Source organism: Nicrophorus vespilloides, unplaced genomic scaffold (genome assembly GCF_001412225.1).
Source record: "Nicrophorus vespilloides isolate i.1.1-1 unplaced genomic scaffold, Nicve_v1.0, whole genome shotgun sequence".
Lineage (NCBI taxonomy): Eukaryota > Metazoa > Arthropoda > Insecta > Coleoptera > Silphidae > Nicrophorus > Nicrophorus vespilloides.
In genome coordinates, this window is record NW_017100111.1 from 63,092 (window position 1) to 85,462 (window position 22,371).

Here is a 22,371-nt window from a genome sequence, read left to right on the forward strand (position 1 = left end):
AGGCGAACAATGGAAGATAACGCAATAAATATTATTGTGGCGTTATTGAATTCGGTTTGGAAAGGCCGGCGGCGAACATCCTTTAAACCCACCCATGTCTGGACGTGTTCGTACTGAACGATAAAGTTTACTTCAATTGGTGCATGTATACATGGAATTAGGGTGTGAAGTTCAGTTTCACAAAATTAATTACTTTAAGTAAATTAAAAATCAACAATATGCTTGTATATATTTGTGTCAGGTGTACCAACAACAATTAGTTGACAGTTGACAGCTGTAATTGCACAATGTGTTCATAGACCATTGAATCGAATGGTGCTAACTTTTAGCATAATAATAACTAAAATAATTATTTTTTATATGAAACACAAAAGAATAACAGGTTAAGGATAATTATAAATCATATAAAATAAACAATTCAAATAAGGTCTGATTAGAACAAAACGTGTCTGTCAGGAAGTTGAGTGATGTCAGATAATGCATAACAGATTACTAATCATTGACCTTATTTTTTATTAAAATAAATATTACTGATACCTATAAAAGCGAAATGCGAATGACAGCTGTCACTTTGTATCTAAATGTCAAAATTTATTCTATAGTAACAATTGACTTTCAGTTGAACTAAAAACAAATATTTTTGTCACGAAATGACAGCTGTCACTTTGAATCAAAACGTTAAAAAAAAACAAATAATGTTATAAACAATTGGGTTGTTGTACAAATTCAAACAAATATGTCAAATCACGAAATGACAGTTGTCACCAAGTGAGGAACTGGTGAAAACAAAATAACTAAATAGAACTCAATTAAAAACGTTTAATTGAATATAAAATAAAGGAAACGTCTTTTTGTTCATACATATTTCAATTTTATTTAATAATAACTTTAAGCGACTGACATTGATGTACGTTCGTACGGATATTTGCACGTTAGTTCAATAAAAAGTATGTACGTTAAGTGATTTCTAACTGCATTATTAATGCGCATTCTTCGATGTAATAGGAATGAGCATCATCGTTGAGTTGCTCCGACCATGAATTAATAATAAAAAACCAATTCGATTTGTGCGGTCGAAATACATCTTGTTTTCAGCGAGTGCAATTCAATTCACCGATGGGGAAATATGAGGATCGCCTCCAGTTTGCAAATCAAATATTCATATATGTAGCAGGAAATGGTTTGATTACCGCAGACACGAATGCTAATGCATCGACGAACATTTATTTTATACTTTTCAATCCTTTCACTGTACATCAACATAATCAGACGTCGATAATCAAATATTAAGACATAAGAAAGGAAAAGCGACACGTTTTCGAATACATATTTTTAGTTAGAGATTTCTTTTGAAATCGTACACATCAATTCTTATGAATTGTATAAATAGTACTGTTTCAAAACGGACTAATCGAGGACTTTAAAACCGAATAAAGATCAATTAAAATTTAGTTTGTAATGAAATTTTCAGTAACGAATCCGGACTGATTGAAGCCGCACTATGTGAGGTATTGTTGTATCTGTAAAGAAACTTAATATTTCACTAATTAGAGGAATTCCAACAGCGAGCGCAAGATATAAACGTCTCGAATGTAGAGGTATTGATTAAGTTTTAATGAATAACGCCGAAGGGAGAGAGAACTACATTAATTAGGAAATGATGGGAGTGTTATTAATTAATTAAATATTTCGTGGAAAGCTGTGATGGTGATGATGATGTGAAGGCACGTACTCATTTAGGGATGCTTCTTTTTTTAAGTTAAAAAAAAACAAGGTAAATAAACATTTTCGCGTCTGATGGTTACAGTGTAGAAATCTGAGTGATGGGGTTGATGTTGGCAGATGATTGATTGTCCCCTAAATAACAACGTTATTTTCATATACGCAATGGAAGAAGCACGTCCGCGTCGTTCATAATTTGTAAGACATTGTTTTTCTTTTTCTTTTGGACGGAATAGGATGATGGCTCATGTTACGCCTTCAAATCTGAATTGAAAACACACATGAGCGTTCGCTAAATGATGGAGGGAGAGAATGACACGTCGTTGCATGTGTCACTGTTTTTCTTTGGAGTCTTCATCAACCGCCGATAACATTTTTATGTCCAATATTTTATATGATTTTATTGTTAAAACATGTTCAAATTTGTTTGTATATCTTGTAGTAGTTAATGAGTAGAATGCACAAAATATAGAATTCATTATTGGTTTAATTAAAATCCAACAGCACCTCGCATAGTGCGGCCTCGACGCATTGTAAAAAAATGCTGTGTCTTCTGTGATTTTCTCACAAACTATGGATGTATGAAAAAGATGCACATGAAACTTCGATAATTGGAGATTGTAGCGAATATTCATTAATTGCTGATTGTAATTGTAATCTCAAAAAGGAAGTAATGAAAAATTAAGGCTCGAAAAAGCATTGCTTCACATTTTAGTGATTTTTTCAGAAACTATAATAGATAGATTTGATCCAAAAGATGCATATGAAAGTTAAATAATTGAGGAATGTAGCGAGTATTAATTAATGTGATAATACATTTGTTGCGACTAAACTACGTTTCACACATACTGAGTTAATGTTTTGATTTGTTTGTTATTTCTACCATGATGAAAAGTAAAAATCTTTGCATATTCAATGAGTAAATACTCAATGCGCACTTCAATATACATGTTTTCTTTTATATAAAGAAGGCTGATTTTTGTAAAGGCTGTTGGTGATTATAAAGTTTCTCCTCTTTCCTATTGTCTGACGAGTATCTGCCTCTAAAATATATATATTTCCATTCACAGAAATATAAAACCTTTGTATTCACTTTGCTCATTCATTTGTTTTAATTCATTATGTAGGAATATGCAAGTACAGTAGATATATCCGAGCGCATATCATTATGGGTCACCAATTCTATAAATGACAGGAGTGGCATTCATTTATTTTAATGCGTGCGCATCTTGTTTATATATCACTATGGTTACAGATTACATCAACAACATTTGTAGTTTACATATTACCATACTAGATACATTCAGAATAAGAATGAAACCGAATCGACTTTCAGTTTCTATCAAAATTACCACATGCGGATAGAATAAAATATACATCCATGCAACTGGATACGCACACGTTACGCTCAGAGAAGAAAACAAAAAGAAAAAAAGGCATCTGTAAAAATGGCAAAACCAGTTGAGACTTTAATTATCTTAGTGTTAGTCAAATATATTTCACGACTTGATGGGAATTCAGTTATCCGGTTCAGCAATCTACTATATTGAATTAGTTTAACGAGAATAACGCCATTGTTGACACGTGACTGTTCGAATGAACGAACTTTTTTCTTGTATTTTTATATAAATGTTTGTACGTTACTTTGGTAAAAAGTCAATAATTAGTCACGTTGACTATTGAAATATGAAGCTAAATTTATGTCATAAGAACAATCTCTGATTTTCTTTCACCTGGTGTAAATTGTTTAATGTAATTAAATCGATGGATAAATCAGCAGCGATAAAGGCCTTGTTAACGGATAATGGTGCATTTAATCCGCCCTCTATTATCGCTTTTTGCATTAATCTCATTTAAGGATATAGAGTTAATTAACTTGAGCCGTTAAAACGTCAACGATAAACGAAATATTCTATATTATTTATCGCCACGATCCAAGATCCTATGTTTTCCTTTCTCAAGATGTTTTTCTTGCGTAATCAATGTATGCGTACATATTTTTTTTTTTGGGTAGTGACATAATTTTTGGGTTTGCGCTGTAAACAACTGAACATCGAAATGCCCACTGACATAATTGTTAAAAGTTGCCCCCACATTGAAATAATTAATAGGAATTCCCCTCACGCCCATAAATTTCAATGACAATTAATAAATGTCACGTTGTAAAAATATATATATATATATACACACACACGCTTTCGGTAATTATTTGCTGGTGAGAAATTCTCTTTCGGTTATTTTGGTGAAGGGGAGGAGGGTGTGTGATGGAATGGATTTGAAGACAAGTGCTCGTTGTTGGCGAGGGTGTCAAGTGGACGGACCACTACCGAAAATCTAGAAGGCTGCAGAAATGGCGGCGCACAAGTGGCGTGATTAATATTAGTCAGAGACTAATTAGAAAAGCAGGCTTTGGTCTGCAGCTATCGACACATCTGTGAGGGGGATTCATTAAACTTGTCAAGGACAGTTTTCCTATCGTTACGGGTGCATTGGCGGCAGAACCCACCTTCAAAAACGTTATTGATTGTTTGTTTTCGTACTGATATTTAAAATACCAAACCCAACGACGGCAGCCCTTCTTCACTTTCCACTTCGACCAATTTTTTTCTCTCACTTCTCACTTCTCTTCTTTCTTGTTGACCCAAATATTCTAAACCGAAACGACACGTGGAAATACCATGATTGATGACCGTTCTAATCAAATTTCAAGAGCTCACTTCCACACCGAAAACACGGTCATAATCGATCCAACAATTCCTTGCTTACATTTCATAAATAAACATACATTTGTTTATAACATTGTAATTTAAAATAAATGTAAATTCTATAAAAAAATCATATATCTAAATTGAATTCAAGAATACCTATTTTGTCGTCTTCTCTTACTTAAGTGATGTCTAGGGTACATAAAAAAATATCCCTACAAATTTGTTTTATAGAAAATCAAAATTTAAAAAAAATTGTTTAAAATGAATAAAATATTTTTATTTTCATTTTTTAAATAATTTTTGCTAAATTCCAGTTAAATTTAATAAAATCAATATCGAAAAACGTAATTTTAACTCAATTTATAATATTAATAACAAAAATACTTATATTAGTAAAATTTATATAAAAAAAGGTTTTCTTTATAATTAATTACTATTTTTGAATTATTATTGAAATATAATATGAAGTAGATATTAAGAAATTGTTAAGTACATCAAAGTTGAAAACTTGTATGTATATTGAAGTTACAGGTAATACAAAAGCTAAAAACCAATGTTTACAAATTTGTTCTAATTGTCTTTCAAAATCTAATAAAGTTTAATATTCGACTTATGTCAGCAAAAGTCATCAAGACATAGTCTAAGTTTAACAAAGTTAAAGGTTGAAACGTGGTAGAAAATATAATTCTTAAAGTTATATAGAAATTCAGAAGGTAAAAACAACGTTTATTAATGTATTCTAATTGTCATTCAAAATGTAATAAATTATAAGTTTAAGACGTAGTCTAAATTTAACTAAAAGTTATCCATTATGCAATTATTGAAAGAAATGTTATGCACATTAATAATCAATCAACAAATAATTCTCTATACAGAAAACACTCCATACTTATATATGAATGTAATAACGAAAACTATATAATAACAAAAGTCACAAAAAAATAATAGTGATTCACTTTTATTATTGGATTGTTTGATATATGTGCGGAGTTCACGTGGAAATGGGCAAAAAATAAATAAAAATAATAATCGATAGATCATAAATATGCAACGTAATGAAAAATGTACGAATAGAAAAAAAAGAATACTGAACAGAGCAGAGCCAGACACGATCGAACTGAGGGTTGTTTATGCTACACACAGGAATAACGCGAGAGAAAAGAACGAACCTCGACACTATCTGTCCATACTTAATGGAAGGCCACGACCAATAAATGTAATGAAATATGAAGGCCAATTCCCCGATAGCAAAAATATATTACTTAAAGCTGTTTTAACAAAAAAATTGCATTTTGGTTTAAACTAATTAATATTTTCATTAATTACAACAGAAAGTGCAACATTTGCATCCATTCCTGAATGTGATTTGATCCATTTTCTTCCACTTTTAACGACTTTACAGCTATAAAACAGTGCTCTGAGGACAGGAAATTCCCGCAGTTAAAACTGCATAGTCAAAATGTGAGAAGATGAAAATAAACGAAAAAACACCTATAAGTTAAAACATAAAATCGTATCTGAAACAGATTGAAACGCAATATTTATTTTTTGTTCATTTAAATGTTTTTAATTTGATAATATGCTGCTTTTCATAATTTACGAGCCATAAAAGTCTTTACATTTTTATCATTCCCATCGATAACTTATGAATGTTTCGGTCATCTGATCGTGGAACTAATTTTATCTTTAACACTTAGGCAAATTAGGTTTGTCTAATGTCTCAATTATCTGGAAGAGCTCGCAAAGTTGGTGTGTTTGCTGGCTGATGCGTGAACGGAAATGATGTAGGTTTTTATAATAAATAAAAAAGGGAGAGGTCAAGGATCAGTGTGCTATGGATAAAAAAAAATACATACACATACACTGGATCACTTCAATTAAGTGCAATCCAATGTTCGAACTTTATTGGAAGGAGGACGACCTTTTTTTTTCGCGTTCAACGATTTTAGGTCAATAAAAGTCCCGCTTCTTTTTTTACACCTCTATTGATGTTTTTTTTTTATATATTCGATCCATTTACTTGATGTATCACAGCTTAATTACTAGAAAATTACTATTAACGTAAATCAAATATTAATAAAGATATGAGAAAACATTTGACTTTCATTGATTCGAAACAGTAGATATTTTCAATTTTATACTTTTGATATTGTAACTGATATAAATAAATAAGAATTAGAATTATCTAAAAAATAGTGTTTCGTACTTACTTACGTACTTACATTATGAAATTACTTTTGCATGAACGAAAACTATATTATAGCAATATCTCGGCTTCGATCAGTGCGGATTTACTATCGTACGGTTTGAAAATTTCACAAAAAAATAGCTACATTTTGATTGGGCAAAATACAAATAAATTCTATAAAAATTATATACATAAATGATCGTTATTTTTTGTTTCCTTTTTACAGTTGAGTATCATTTTGTGATTTTTATATACAGATTTAGAGTCCTCGATTAGTACGGTTTCAAGCAGTTTGTGGAAGTTATTAACCACGGAAAGACAGATATTTCTGTTTTCTCATATTAATGTACTTCGTTTGTAGATTTTATTTAATTTAAAAATTACTTTTATGTAAACGAAAACTGTATACAACAATATCTCGGCTTCGATCAGTACGGATTCATTATATTAAGATTTGAAAATTTCACAAAAAAAAGCTACATTTTAATTGAGCAAAATACAAATAAATTCTAAAAAAAATCAATTTGTGCATTTTATATACGGTTTTAAAGTCCTCGTTTAGTACGGTTTCATGCAGTTTGTGGAACTATATCGACCCGCATTCGAAACAGTAGATTTTTTCAATTTTAAACTTTTGATATTGTAACTGATATAATAAATAAGAATTAGAATTATCTAAAAAAATAGTGTTTCAGAGATATTTTGTTAATCTGATGTATTTTGTATTTGAAATTTCCAATAATTTGGTTGGTTTTTCAGCGCAAAATTTTAAAAAGTAAATGAAGACCAAATTAACGAAAGAAATGTTGACAACAACAGATTCGAGTACGTTTTTTCCTATTCAATGATTGATTGCGTTACTTTTTTTTTTACTTATACTGATGGAATGGAATGTACGTTTTCAGTTTTGATGCAATGCGAAATGCGACGATTCATCAATAGGAAATCGATTTTGTAATGCGAGTTACACATGCCTAGCTATTAGATACATGCATACATGAAGTCTGTAAATAATAGGCTTATTAACCTATTGCCTTCGCCTATTGTGCTTTGCCCATAAAATTAACGAGCATGAAATTCGTGTCCTCTGACATCCACACAAACCATTTATCATCATAGGTAGTAACCGAAACGCAGCCCAGTTTTCGGGTGGACAACAACAGAATCCATCCTCGTAACCCTTTGTCTTCTCTCGCAGCACTGTAATTACACGTACATTCATTCGTTGTCCATCTTTGTTTCAGGTTCGTATCGTACGTTCATTGGAAATACATTCATGGACCGCCATGGATTTTCGGTAAAGTTAAATCACAAGAAAAAGAGAGGAAAACTACTTTTAAAGAATAAATTTACAGCAAAGTAACTCGCATAATTGAAACCGGGACTAATCGAGAACTTTAAACACCAACAAAATGAATAATAATTTACCTTAATTAAAATCTAGTTTGTTTTCAAACTGATTGAAGCCGAAATTGAATCTATTTTATTTTAACATTAGTAGAAATTAATTTGTTAAAACTGATGGAAAATAGTAAATTTGTATTAATAATATAACAGATAAACTACGATTATTTGTTATTTCAATGAAAATTAATTCCTGCAATAATTCACAAACTAAATACAGAAACAATATCAATTAATTTGTAGTTATGCAATATTGCAACGATAGATCATGATTTATAACAATAACAACAACAAAAAAATGTATCCTGATTTTACAGCGTTAACTATTTTTTTTTGCAATTTTTCAGCAGTAGGAAGAAAAAATATAGAGTAAATAAACTCCAAACTCGTATAATCAATAACGGTAACATAATATTGAAGTTGTAATTGGGACAATTTTAATTAAAATTCGCAAACAACAACTAGTGCACTTTGCTCTGCGTTTGTTTAGGGAATATGCTAAAAAATACACATTGTTTATTCGAATGGAAGTATAAAATCAACAGTTTTCGTGTATATTTTATTTATATTTATCGAAATGAAATGGAATATATGTAAAAACAGGGTAAAATGTAAATATAAAATTGATTAAATACAAAATTTAATTTTATTACAGCAAAAACAAACATATTGAAACAAATCATATATTGATTGTGAATGAAACTTCATTAATTATATGTACAACAATTGCTACAATAGTGCGGTTCGATCAGTGCGGATTCACTGTAGTACGGTTTGATAATTTCACAAAAAAGAGCGAAATTTTAAATAAGCAAAGTACAAATAAATTCTTAAAAAAAATATATACATAAATGATCGTTGTTTTGTGTTTCCATTATACAGTAGAGCATCATTTTGTGCCTTTCTTTTATACGGTTTTAAAGTCCTCGTTTAGTACGGTTTCAAACAGTTTCTGGAACTATATCGAGGTATTTCTGTATTCTGTATTGTTTGAAGATTTTCTCTTTTAAAACTTACGTACTTACAATACGTACTTAGAAATTACTTTTACAGAAACGAAAATTATATTATAAGAATATCTTGGCTTCCATTAGTACGGATTCACTATATTACAGTTTGAAAATTTCACAAAAAAAAAACTAAATTTTAATTGAGAAAAATACAAATAAATTCTAAAAAAAATAATTTGTGCTTTTTAAATACGGTTTTAAAGTCCTGGTTTAGTGCGGTTTCCTGTTTAAAACTTACGTACTAACATTTGGAAATTACTTTTAGATAAACGAATATTACAGTAATATACGGTTTTAAAGTCCTCATTTAGTACGGTTTCATACAGTTTGTGGAACCTATTAACCGCACTATGTGAGGTATCTATACTTCGTTTGTAGATTATATTTCATTTAAAACTTACGTACTTACATTATGAAATTACTTTTGCATGAACGAAAACTATATTATAGCAATATCTCGGCTTCGATCATTGCGGATTTACTATATTAAGATTTGAAAATTTCACAAAAAAAAGTAAATTTTAATTGAGAAAAATACAAATAAATTCTAAAAAAAATCAATTTGTGCTGTTTATATACGGTTTTAAAGTCTCGTTTAGAGCGGTTTCAAACAGTTTGTGGAAGCTATTACCCGCACTATGCGAGGTATTTGTGTATTCTCATATAATAATCTATACTTCGTTCGTAGATTTTCTAATTTAAAACTTACGTATTTACACTTAGGAATTACTTTTATGTATATGAAAACTGTATTACAGCAATATCTCTATATTAAGATTTGAAAATTATATAATTGAGATATTGTTGGCGGTCTTTATGCAAGACACGACAATTATTAAATTCTAATTAAAATGTATCTAAATAATTAAGTTTATTCTCGAGGTATTTTTCAGTTTTAACATTACATAACTTTGATCCAACCGTTGAATTTTATCTCGGATTTCTCGTTATTTCCAATAAATTAATTTAATATAATCAATTTTGATATATTGATAGTTTAAACTTTGATTTGTTGAACGAAACACATGAGATATTTCAATTATATTGGAAATAAATGTAAATAATGTAAGATTATCGACTTAATAAGTGAATTACTTAACTTATTCACTTATTTCAAGATAATGTTGTGAATCGTGAAATGATTGATTGAATTTGCATTATAAATAGATTGCAAATATTAAAGGTTGATCAAATCACCAAATTTATTACAATTAACAATGATTGCCAATTACTTTTAGAAACCAGTGATTAAACAAACATTCAATAAATGTTGAATTAAATTGGAATTGCAGTTAATTATTTTCTGTTTATCCACATCATTTTTAATGCGTGTGTGACTACATTATCATTATTTTCTTTTTGTGTTTGCGAATTACGAATGCAGTAATTATGAATGAATGCTCTTTTATCGCAGAGATCGTTCCATAATTCCTCTTTTCCTGTAAAACTCGGGCTGCTGGCCACGAAAAGCGATTAACATTTAAATGCGTTAATTGCAACGAGCCGACCGACGGTAATTCGAAATCTTCGTAATTAAACGCCTTTCAAGTGTACGTACATTCACACACACACCAGAAATATTCTCTACGCTTTAAGAGCGAGAGAACTTTATGCGCCGCTTCGGATTTCGAATTCGACGTGCAATTTATCTCCGTAACAATTTTGCATCGCTTGGAAAATCTTTCAGCTTCGAGTTTCGCAATTTTTAGTTTATTAAGTTTTCATGCAAAGATCTCGTCATGTGCAACGAATACAATTGTGTTAATTTAAAAGTATGTCATGTTTACTACCCCAATTGGATGTTTTTCAACTATTTTTGTACATTAATTGCGTAAAAAAAGTAAGATTTTTTTTTTGCAATCGAATAATTATGTTCAAACCTCATGGATTTATGCTATTATTTAGTAATAATTGAATGAAAGTAATGCAATAATATAACGATCTCAATGAAATTGTAAATGTGAAACATTCCGAGCTTGAAATGCGTTACAATCTCTGAACTGTTTAAATTAAAAGTTGCACGACATTGTCGGAATGCTTTCTTCCTGATTTTCATCTTCCTCGTCATCATCATCATCATTATGATGTAGATTTAAATGAATTGTACGCCCACTGCATTAGAGTTAATAATAATAACGCAAGTTGGCGGAATACCAAAACAAAAACGAAACTGAAAAAAAAAGTCCATTTATCAAGTCAACGAACGCTTTCCTTATCCTATTATCTTTGTCGGTTTGCTCGCTTCTTGTGCATTTCTCCAAACGCCGTTCCATTATGCAAGTATCTCTCTAATAGATTCTGCAATTAAACAATTCTTGGTAATTTCACCACATGCAGTAGCGCATCTGTTACGTATTTGCTTCTTGTCGCTAATTCCCTTCGTTCTTTTTATCGTATTTCCAAGGTTAAATTCCAATTAGGTTCTAATTGCGAACATATTACTACAGATTTTTATTTTTCTTCTCTTCAATATAAAGTTCTGTGTATTCGCACTAAATAATCAATTTTGTGTACTCATTTTTTTGAGAATTTATTTGTGTTTTGCATGACATACATTATGATTTAAAAAAGGAAACGTGGTTGAAAAATTCTGTGCTTGTACAACTTATAATTCTGAAATTACTGCAAGGGAAATCTGCGGTGATTCAGCTGCGCCGATATTACATGCAATTTGATAAATTAGGTCGACTATGAATAGGTCAAAATTGTGTGTGTTTGTGTGTGGATTGAAACTCACTTACTAGCGTTTTGCAATTTTCATACTTAATCAGAGTCGTTAAATGACATCTGACATCAATAGTTAAAATTGGATTGTAATAAATGATGTGAAACATTTCTTTTTATTTTCTCAGAAACTATTATACATAGATTAGATCGAAAAGATGCATATTAAACTTTGATATTTGGTGAATAAAGGGATTATTCATACATTACTTTGTTTTTATTCCTTTGCCACTAATTTGAAAAAAAATTTAAAAATAAAGTTCGAAAACTCGCACATTTTATTGATTTTCTCAGAAACTATTATAGATAGATTAGAACCAAAAGATGCATATGAAACTTTGATATTTGGTGAATATAGGGATTATTCATACATTAATTAAAAAAAAATGTAAAAATAAAGTTCGAAAAACTCGCACATTTTAATGATTTTCTCAGAAACTATTATAGATTAGATAGATTAGATCCAAAAGATACATATTAAACTTTGATATTTGGTGAATATAGGGATTATTCATACATTACTTTGTTTTTATCCATTTGGCTTTAATTAGAAAAAAAAAATGTAAAAATAAAGTTCGAAAAAAAAACAGTTTGCACATTTTATTGATTTTCTCAGAAACTATTATAGATTAGATCCAAAAGATGCATATGAATCTTTGATATTTGGTGGATGTAGGGTTTATTCATACATTACTTTGTTTTTATCCATTTGGCTGTAATTTGGAAAACATGTAAAAATATCGTTCGAAAAAAAGAAGTGTTTTCTCACATTTTATTGATTTTCTCGAAAACTATACTAGGTATAATGAATCGAAAAGATGCTTATAAAATTTGAATAATTGTTGTATATAGTGAGTATTCATATATTGCTGTGGTTACATCCGTCTTGTTGTAATGCGCGTTCAAAAATGAAGTAATGAAAAAGACAGTGTCTTCATATTTTAGAGATTTCCTCAGAAACTATAATAGATAGAATGCTTATGAAAGTTAAATATTTAGGAAATGGGACGTGTATTGGATTTTTGCTGAGATTTTGCTCAGTTATAAAAAAATACACTATTTAAATTGTCAAATTATCGTCTACAAGCATTGCTAAAAATAAAGCTATTAATATTAGAATGTGAAAGGATATGTAAACAAATTTTCATTTATCTAATAGGTATCTATTTACTGATTTCGAGCTGAATTTGTGGCTTTCAATTTGGTTGGTTTGGGGAAAGATTTATGCCGGACTTCACACATCGGACGGATTCAAAGCAAACCTATTTATCACCTTGGGCTTGCTTATCGCTCGCTCGTTCGTTCCTTCTTTCGAAGCTTTCACCTAAAATAGGGGATGCGCAATGGGGACGAAATCTTGAATAACCATTCTAAGGCCTTAGTATTCCGGCAACTCTCTTCGTGTTAACTGGGGTAAACCTGGTGAGCATCTCGTAACGTTTTTTTCTTCGGAAAAGAGACAAACAAATGTGTTAATTCAATAGTTACTTTAGTGCAATCTCTCTATCTACACTACAGTCTTTACAACAAGGTATATTTAGATATTAATTTTGTCAATTTAATTAAGTATTTAATTTAAACTATTTTAAACTAAATTAACTATCCAACATGTTTACACTCTGTATTATTGTTATTTCTGTGTGTTCGAAACTCTCAACTCTCGTTTCCAGCCATTGAACAACACATCGAATTTGTACCGAGCTGCTGAGGGTTTTTGGTATTATAACTACCAGCACTTTCCCTCTTAATTAACTGAAATCTAGTTAGTGCAACGAAATAATCAAACCTTTCATGAAATAACGAGCATTTAACAAGGACCTCGTCGACTCAACACACTCCAGTCTGCACAATTCACATCAATTAGTAATAATTGTAAATACATATGCAGGCTGCACATTATAAACCCTGCAAATACTACAAATGTATGTATATTGAAACAATACACACTTCATGTTCAATATCTGAAAATTGAAATATTTATACTTCTTTGAAGAAAAAACGAAATATAATAGCACCTTCTATAGTACACAAAATTATACATAAATGGTCGGATTTTTTCTTTAACGGTCTGTGCGGTTTATTTTCAAAGTCCTCAATTAGTCAGCTTTCAAACAGATATTGGCGGAAACTAATATGCGGACTGTGCGAGGCATTGTTGTTTGTTTACTTTTCTCAAATATGAACAAAAAAAATAAAGCAGTTTCTTCACATTTTATTGATTTACTCAGAAACTATAATAGATATATTAGATACTAAATATGTATATGAAAGTTGAATATTTGAGGAATACAACATGCATTCAAATATTGTTTTGGTTTCAACCATTTGGCTTTAATACGCATTCAAAATTGAAGTAACTACAATTAACCCTCGAAAAAGTAGTTTCTTCACGTTTTGTTGATTTTCTCAAAAACGGATCCAAAAGATGCATATGAAAGTTGAATATTTGGGGAATGTCTTCAAATGTTGTTGTGGTTTCATCCATTGATCATTTTCGAATAATAAGGGAATTAATAACAAAAAAAATAGCGTATTATGAATATAAAAAAAGTAAAGAAAATTTACGACCGAAATACGGCTTATCGCCAGTTATTATGTAAGCAAAACGCACGTCCAATGTTATTTTCCGTTTTTTTTTATCTACTCTTTTTATCGGGTTAGGCTCGGTTACCTCGTATCGATTTCGGTCTTCCTTCCATCTCACTTCTTTCTTCTCTTCTCTTGACACCAAAAAGTGTAAGCAATGAAAAAGGAAAGGAGTCCCCCTTTCTTTGATTTATTTACGCGTTTAGCTATTCTGCATGCAGTTGCCAACAATATATTTATTCTATCCAACTGCGAAGAGAAAAAAAAATAAAGAACGTGAAAAAAAATGTTTCCTTTTCTGCTTACGAATTATGTGAATGTGGGCTTTGGCGGTAATTCCTTCTCCATCCTGTAAGCAGGTAGCCGCAGATGTGCACCTCGTTTACTTTCACGTAAACGAACAAGAAATTATAACCTTTTTTTCTTATACTTTTGTATAATAGGAAACGCAAATTTGAATAAAGCACAAAGTTTATTTACACCTTTAAATTTCTACCATATAATCTGATTAAAATCTTAATTAACTAGAGTATTTTAAGAACTGTATTAAGCTATGCTTTTGATATGCTTTTGCATTAATTAAGTTCGAATTTTTTATGTTGAAATTACATATATTTAAATTAAAAAAATAAATTGAAATTAGTATAGTAAAATTGATGATGAGAAACTAGATTCAAAAAGCAATTGCTTTTATTGTTCAGTTCCATTTGCAAGGTTAAATTATTCGGTGACCTGAAAAAAGGAAATGCAGAATTCCGGGTTTACCAAAGTTGTGGGGAGAAAAACGGACAAAGAAAAATAAAGAAATAGAGAAGAAAAAACCGTGGATTGGGAAGAGAAGAATTCGATTAAAAGTGAGACCACAATAGCTTCGGGACTTTCAGAACTCATTTCGATGGATGAAAAGAATTTAAACTAATTGCCGACGATTATATACGAGAAATAAATGAAGAACTGTGGATGGTTTGAGTAAACGACCTTTCATCCCGGCAAAAAAAGCATAAAAAGGAAATGATTGTGACTTTACTTTTGTGTTTCGAGCGAATGCGAGGATTGTTTCGACTTACAAAATCCTCATCAGAAAGATTACAGCGGTTAGAATTTCCATGTCCGTTGCACTTTCAACGACGACACGATTTCAGTTCGAGATAATTGAAGAAAGTGCAGCAACCCTTACAAATGTCTTAAGCAATTCAATCTGATTTTGTAACTGTTTCCGCTGATACGAAAATCAAATAGTTTAAATCTACTTTCTGTATTATAAAATGTTATATTTATAACAATAAAAAAAACATAATTTATTGAATATATTTGGGAATCCATACAGAAAATACATTTAAAAGAATTTTTTTATTAAATTCTATAGTTTATTCAACAATACATTGCTTATGATTTAATATAATTCGAAAAACTCTTTATTAGAATTGCATAAAAAAATGTATAAACATTAACTTCGTTGTCTTCAAGTTTTATTAAATTACTCATGAACTACCCAAGCGAATTAAATCAGTGAATACTCAAATTGAAGATAAAAGTCTCTTTCTAACGAACCTATTGGCAAGTTTGTGCTATCATCCATTCGTCTGCTACGAGCTGTTAAAAGTGTGAATGCTGAAAAAACCGTCTTCACGTCTTATTTAATTACTGGATAACCACGATTTTTCTCAAGTTTCATTAAATTAATCATCAAAGACGTAAGCTAATTACATCAACGAATGCTCAAACAAAAGATGCAAGTCTCTCTTTTCCATTTGAAAGTTTGTATTGTTATGCATTCGTGTAATTCAATAGAATTAATTGAATTGAAAAAAAAATCATTAAAAACACAAACTTTAATGCAAAATACAATTAGTTTATTTACGTGAAAATGTTGTTTTTTTTTTTGCCGATAACAGTGAAATACAATGAATTTAGTAGTTATAATGACTGACTCATAAATAGTTGATTCATTGTGGTTCTATAAAATTTTCGTTGGCCGCAGAATATCACTTTCTTAATAATACGTTTGTTATCTACATATTAATGAGTGATTAATATACGGAACTAACGAATTTAATTTAAGTGATGTCTCACAGCTTCACGGCATAATGAAGAAATTTCTGTGACAGTTTATAGTTTTTTTTTACATCAGTTTCCATAATACAGGTTTACAATCTTGTTTACTTTCTTCCAAAACTGTTCTTCTCTAACTTTATAAACTAAATAATAATATTTTGCTTCTGTATTAAGAATAAATATCGTAAATCTGAAAAAAAATCAAATTAACTCATGTTTCTGCACATCACAAAATATGACCTATCAAATTCAGTCAAATCTTGACTGTAATTAGGACCAGGACCAGATTTTTTTTAATTGGACAAAAGTTCGATTAACTATTAAGCTTTAGGAAACATTTCGGTAGTCAAAATTGCCGGTAAAACCAGTTAAATGTAAGTCTTAATTATCACTTTATATAAGTATAAATTATAATCAATTTTATTATACTCTGTTGTTTATACTCAAACTGTTTATATAATTATTATTATTGTTGATGGAAGATTGTAGAACATCTAGTATAACTTATGACACATGAGACTATCATCGTTTTGTTTTTATTGTGTTTTCTTTTCCGTACAACACTTTCAACAGCGTCCTCGATCCCTTGTCAACCTTTTCATCCTTTCCCACAGACACACACACACGAAGATAAACTCTAAACGATCCGAAGCTTTCCACGCGCCGGCCTATATCGCCCGTATAATGGTAACATTGTTTCGGTTCTCTTTGCTTCCTTCCTCGAGCGCCTAATTAATCAAACTAGGGATACTGGGAATTCGTTTTCTAATTCTCAATCCTGTCGACGAGACGAATGGACTCAATTATATGAGGGTCTCGGACAACACGTATATAATTGTTGAACAAGTTGTTTTATCGAAGGACCAAGTTGTGGGTGAATAATAACATAAACTATATACGACCAACTCTAACGTATATTCAACAATAATAATTCTGTTCAACTCTCAACTTATATTCTAATAATAATAATTCCATTCAACTCTCAACTTATATTCTAATACGATAATTCCAACTCTTAAACTTATATTCTAATACCATAATTCCATTCAACTCTCAATTTATATTCTTTCCTGCCGTGCTTATCTTTACAAGCCTAGCGTTACTCTTTTTTCCGGCGCACGGTGTTGCCACCATTTACATTGGCGCCCAAACACAAGTTGTCGAGGAAGAGCAAAAAGATTTTTTTCTTCTTCTGATAGTAGATGGGTTTGGTTTTGCTTGGTTTGTTGGATGGGGATGATTGATGGTCACCGGAACACCACAAATCTCTCTTTCTGTCTCAAAAGGCGTGACATTAATATGTAACAGGCAGAGAGGTGCGAGCTTTTGCTGCACGAGATAACAATACCTTGAAATAAATGCGCAAACCTTTCCAAGAATTCTACCGAATACTAATTCGCATGGAGAATACGTGTTTCAATTAAACCCGACTCTTTCTACCTAAATATTATAAATAAACTTTACACTCTATATAAGCAAAATAAAAATACAATCACAATTTTTGTTTACATTTCTCAATAATAATAAAAAAAGAATTGCACAATTGTTAGAAATAATGAAGTGTCCAGTGTTATTAAATCAAATTGTATATAGTGAGTACACTCACTCCCAGTATGACACACTTTGCTATTTTTAGGTTAGGTTGTCGCACTCTCGACTTAGTTATAGAATTGTAACCGAGAAATGACGATTTTTCGATGTCTTCTCGTTTTATTGAATTACTCATCAAGTACGTAAGCTAATTAGAACAAAGAATACTGAAATAAAAGATGAAACTGTCGCCTTTCCAACGAGCTTATTATCATTTTTTGCGTTATCTTCCATTCATCTGCTACGAGCTGTCAAATATGTCATTGTAGAAAAAGCACAATCTTCACGTTTTATTCAAATACTAGATAACAATGATTTTTCAATTTTCTCCAGTTTTACTAAATTATTCATCAACAACCCAAGTTAATTAAATCAGCAAATACTCAAATGAAAGATGAAAGTTTCTTCTTTCCAATGAGCCAATTGGCTATCATCCATTCATCTGCTACGAGCTGTCAAATATGTCATTGCAGAAAAGCACAATCTTCACGTTTTATTCAAATACTAGATATCAATGATTTTTCAATTTTCTCCAGTTTTACTAAATTATTCATCAACAACCCAAGCTAATTAAATCAGCAAATTCTCAGATGAAAGTTTCTTCTTTCCAATGAGCCAATTGACAAATTTCTGCTATAATCCATTCATCTGCTACGAGCTGTCAAATATGTCATTGCAGAAAAAGCACAATCTTCACGTTTTATTTAATTACAGGATTATCACGCAACCGAATTACATAATTCAACAAAAATCGTAAACTGAAAACTGCCACCTATCTAAATATTCTAACATAAACATTTCGATTTTGAAAGTTTGTGAAAATATACAAAATTTTGCAAAAACATTATTAAATTACTCATCAACGACGCAAGCAAATTAGATAAACGAATATTCAATTGAGAGATGAAAGTCTCGCCTTTTCGAAGAGCTCATTGGCATTAATGAATCTATTACGAATTTTTGAGCAAATTTTGCTAAATTTTGTGACAAACATTTTTCATTAATAACTCGAAAAATAAAACACATATTGGCATGTTTTTTTTTGTTGAAAGTATTGTAAAGAAAATAACAAGTAATTCATCATTTGGGGAAATTGCAAATCAACACCGAACCCATACGAGACTGGGACTGTTTAACAGTGTTCATGAAACAAGACCCGAACCGAAACGCTGGAGTGCCACATGATGATGGACTTGTCAATATTAATCAAAGTTCTGCAAACGCCAGAAAATCAATACGCGCTGCGATTGTGATTGCATTCCAAAACTGGAATTCACGTGCAGAGTGTGTGTGTGCTTCAACCAGCCCAATGTTTAAACACCTGAAAGTAAATAAACCAATCCATTTTCTAGTTTAAATCCAAACTTAAATCAAATTGTCACCATTCAAGACTTGTACGAATTGTATTGCACGAATGCCAAGGGAATAATAGAGGAACAAAGTAATGAATAAAAACGTAAAAGAAAGTTTCTATTACATTTGATTTATATTGAAATGAATATTCACCCCTCCGGCTATTCATTTTTCATCAGGTAACCTACTAGATCTTAGCCCAAACTTATAAGAATAAATTTTAATATTATGCAACTATGAATCAATGGATTGGTTTGCCTGTGTATTCAATCACGACGATGATGATGATACGCTCATCCCAAATTCCTTTCTTTACTCGCTCTCGTCTATATAGCGGCGGTTATTAAGTGTTGATTTTAGCTCGGGGAAGGGCGGTTCCTTTAATTGTAGTGGACAATAGCTTTCCTTGTACCCCAAACACAATAGACTTGGGCAGGTGGACGACGTTCAACAATTCAAACAAGAAAAAAACAGGGGACTTTTCGTGTTTCATACGTTAATTTCGTAGTTAATAAAACTCGATAGAGGCGGTATTTCCTCCAACAACTTACACAACAAAAACTTACATAATGCTAACAATGTCAAGAATTCTTAGAGAAATATTAAACGTTGAATTATTAAAATCTCATCAAGAGTTCAGTTTAGATCAAATAAATGCAGAAAGATACAGTCATATACTTCGATTAACTTTACCTCTGAGAACGAAGCTTCAATTTAACGAAGTCATAACATTTACTTAAAAATAATCCAATTTGGACATTAACATTATTATTTTGTTTACTGAAATAATTTTTGTAACTAAATATGTTTTTATTTTGCAGAATTTTACATATCAGAAAGAATTAGGTAAGATTTATTTAATTTATAATAATTTAGAACTAAACATAACAAAATCTATGAAGCAACACAAATATTACTCATCATTAATTCTACTATTAATTCCAATCAAATTTAACTAAATTTCAGAAAAATATTAGAAAATTATAAAGCTCACAATTTTTGATACAGTAACAAGACATTATAAATATTGAACCGCAAAAAAACTACAATCAAGTGGTTTTAAAGTATGCATGAAACACTAACCATATTTGCAATTTGATCATGTTCTAATTATAATCATACATAATTTCATATAAACGCATTGTTCTCAACATTACGTAACTGCTGCGTATGGTTAGATAGAAAAAAGTGGTTACATTATGACGAATCCGAGCCACCAAAGTTTTATTTTTACACCAGACGCTCGCGTCTCTGACTAATCACGGAATATCGTTGCAAAAATAAACCGTTTAATATGATTCGCAAATGAAATCGAGATAGAAACATCATTGCTCAAAGTGCTATATAGTTTACACGCTCCAGAAAAAAGTATGCCATGAATCATCAATCTTACATTCAGTAAGATAGCTTTAATTTGAAGCAAATAAATTCTTCAAATAAATTATGACTTTATATTGAATAAATATTTCTAATAAATGTTAGAAGAATATTATGAAATATGCATGTTTTTACAAATAAAACATTCGTTCAGTTTTACAATTTGATGAATTATGATTATTGAGTATTAATTAATTAGTGGTACAACTAATAGTTATCAATAAAGCATAATTAATTACGTCGTAATGAAACACAAATATTGTTAAAATAATTTCATATAATAATTAATAATTGTGAGTTTAACTTATAGTTTTTTTTTAAATGTATATAAATTATTTTGTGACTGAAAAGTAAAGAAAATCGTAGCAAAAACTGGTAACTAATATTATAATGCGTAAAACAATGCCTTTTTATGAGCATAATTAGAACACAATCCAATATCAAATATGGTTAGTGTTAATAACTCTTATAGTTTTGGCTTTCGATTCACTATTGTACGGTTTTAAAATCTTCAATTAGATTGGTTTGATACAGTCCGGGAAATTGTTGGTACCGAATATTGTTTGGCTTAAACTTAAGTAGTTCTAAGTTTGAATAATAATAAAACTATCATAAATTCATTGTTTTAACAGTAATTATCAAGTTTTTTCTTCTGACAAGTATTATTATATATTTTTTAGAGGTAAACAGAACTGTAAAAAGGTCAAAAGATAATTCGTAGTAAAATTATAAACGTTGAATGAACACTAGTTTTTTTATTTGTCTTTTTTTGTATATTTTGGGATGGGTTTTTTAAACGATTGTTTGTGGTCAATGGAGTAGTACTATTGTTATTTCATTCATCGAACTTGAATCTTTCTTTGCACGTGTGAAAAAAACTGTGGTGAAACATTCTTCTTGAAAAGGAGAGACCAAATAAAACTGTACTTCTCGAAAATGGTACGCAATAAAACGTCCGGAATGTGCTAAAAGCATTGCCGTAAACTTTTATGGTGTTCTCGATGTGATGTAGTTTACTTATATTAACAAACCACAATGATTAACAAAATTTATTGTAAAAAAAAATACAGTGAAATATTCTAAATTAAGTCATAATAAATATCAGTTAATAATATGTTTAACCACTTTCATTTCAAAAATAACAAAACGCAATACACCGCATGACAATATTCATGATATGCTGTGATAACAAAAACAAAAACAGTACGGTCAGACATGTGGGTAGATTAGACAACACCAAAATGAAAGTATAGGACAACTTAAACTACTGAAAACTTCTCGACTTATGGATCGCAAAATGACAGGTGTCACTAGTGTCAATTGTTTTTATATTATAAACAATTTGGTCGCAGTAATGACAGCTGTCACCTTGTGTCAAAGCGAGGGGTAGGTGCACTTTGGATTTGATGAACATATGGTCATAATGTAAATATAATTAGTTAATATTCATCAGAATGATCTGTGGTTTAATATCGGACCTTTGCAAGGACTATTCCTAATAGGTTTCAGAATGATAAAGCGTGACATTTTGACAATGTAATTGCGTAATTCTTAATGTACAACATAATTGAGTTTGTTTTGAAATTTTTAAACTGGACTATAGTAAACATCGGACTGATTGAATATTTCATTTTTAATTTAATAATGTGAAGAC

The 22,371-nt window shown here is 30.3% G+C and overlaps 1 protein-coding gene across 6 annotated transcripts in view; it reads left to right on the forward strand.

The window, feature by feature from the left end:
- Positions 1-22,371, forward strand: part of LOC108568501 (dystroglycan-like) — a 79,161-nt gene that overhangs the window by 18,470 nt on the left and 38,320 nt on the right. For 5 of the 6 annotated variants that reach the window (XM_017929634.1, XM_017929632.1, XM_017929638.1 and 2 more), the window contains exon 2: positions 20,162-20,186. The exons of the other annotated variant lie outside the window; for it this stretch is intronic. The gene's annotated coding sequence lies outside the window, so the exon portion shown is untranslated. The remainder of the gene's footprint in view (positions 1-20,161; positions 20,187-22,371) is intronic. 6 annotated transcript variants of the gene reach the window in all.